We start from the raw sequence: 1,900 nt of genomic DNA, 5'->3' as shown, positions 1-1,900 counted from the left end.
CAGTTAAAAAAATAAAAAATATTTTCTATTTTTCGATCTTTGTTATACGTGATGTTTCTTTCAAATAATGGCAAATACCTGTAAAATAGCAATATTTTTAAATATTTATATAAATTGGTTGATTTAAAATTTTTTTTAAATTAAATACACATTTCTGTTGTGGACTTCTGTTGTAGAATTCTGACTTTTTTCTGTGATTTTTTTTATTATCTGTAAATGAACAAAACAGTGAATATCTGTAAAATAACAGTGAATTGTTCATAAAGTACTGTTAAACTTTTAACTGTTAACTTTCACAGCTTCGGCATGGGAAATGCATTGGTGCCAGCTAAAAGCAAAAACCCATTCCGTCTTTGCAAGCAGAAATGATAAACGTGTTTATTTGCACATAGTCACATCTGATCACAAGCGAAAAACTCGTGACACGTCCTAATTCCAGGTGTGAAGTGACGCACTCAGAGCTGTCCACTTATGACGGGATCTCCTCGGACACATGTTATCACCTGGTGTGAACAGGGCCACAGTTTATGCTCCGCTTGGAAAATGTCGCCTGGATTTTCAAGGCTTACTGACTGACATCTCCCAAAGGATAACACGCTCAATAAAAAGTATTTGCAGGTTGTCTTTGTGTGTGCATCTGCAGTCTACCCTGTCATCTTTCTATTCATCCTCACTGTAAACGTCTCCGCAGCATTAACAGCTGCAGACATATAAAAGCAGCCAGTAAAACACGTCCGTCGCTCCGAATGCAACGCTGGCATTACTGTTTTTGGAAGCAGTTCTGTCAATGTTAGAATGTGTTTTTTAAAAAGGTGTGTGTGTTCACGAGTCGGTGTACTTTGCTGCGACAGCCTTAATGGAATGGAGTGTTTAGAAGCCGCTAATCCCAGACAGTGATGGAAACAAATGCACCCCGAGCTGCGGCCTTCTATTTTTGCCTCCAGTATCCTCAGCACTTTGAACATGCATCACCCCAAGCTCCGGCTTAGGCAGCTAGCACCTCATTAGCATTCTGCAAAGCAGTTAACATTGCTGGAGATGCATTTTCTGTGGGGGTCAGAGCTGGGGTGCACGGGAAGACCATATAATTGACAGTTTTACGACCAATTGGCTGTTTCGGTGTTTCTTCATGGACTTTCGTGGACTGCAGGCCTATTTCCAAAAGTGTGAATCCCACATGAGCAGACAGAAAAGCAGCTGATGTAGATTTCAGTCTGCTACTGAATCAAGGATCAGTTTTGACATGTTCAAGCTGTCTGATCAGTTTAAATGTTTGTGTCTTCCCCATTTTTCATTGAGGTTCTTTAAACATTAAAAACAGCCCAATATGGTTCAACACAGTCAACAGACACAGCTGATGTGACTAAAATACAGCAATGACACATATGTATGCAGCCTCTGATGACTTAATATAATCATTTAAAAAGCATCCTTTAATACAAATCTTAAGATTAAAATCCTTCATGCTTCAAGAGATTGAAACTGTCAACTTACTTCAGAATAAAGATCCTGACAGTTTTATTCTAACAAACAACTTTGTCAGCTCTAATTTATTATATTTCATGGCATCGTTGTGGTTCAGTTTTTGCAGCATTATTTGCTGAACAAAAGCACTTGTCATTGTTCTGCTGGAGAACCTCATGAGATACAGTATTAAGCTGGGATTATACAGCCTCCGGACACACACACACACACACACACAGACACCAAAGATTGTAAATTACTGCTGCTGTGGTATGACATCCTATCAGTAAACCCGGAGCAGCGTTTGTGACATAAGAGAAGCAAACATTTCAAAAGAATTAGGCTGTGACTCAGAACGCTAACAGTGTTTTCATTCCTGACTGTTTATGTGTGTCTTCATCTGTAATCTGTGGTCAGTGGAGAAGGAACAAACTGG

This window comes from Stegastes partitus, unplaced genomic scaffold (genome assembly GCF_000690725.1).
Source record: "Stegastes partitus isolate 25-593 unplaced genomic scaffold, Stegastes_partitus-1.0.2 Scaffold601, whole genome shotgun sequence".
Lineage (NCBI taxonomy): Eukaryota > Metazoa > Chordata > Actinopteri > Pomacentridae > Stegastes > Stegastes partitus.
The sequence above is the reverse complement of the archived record's forward strand: the minus strand, read 5'-3'. Positions refer to the sequence as shown.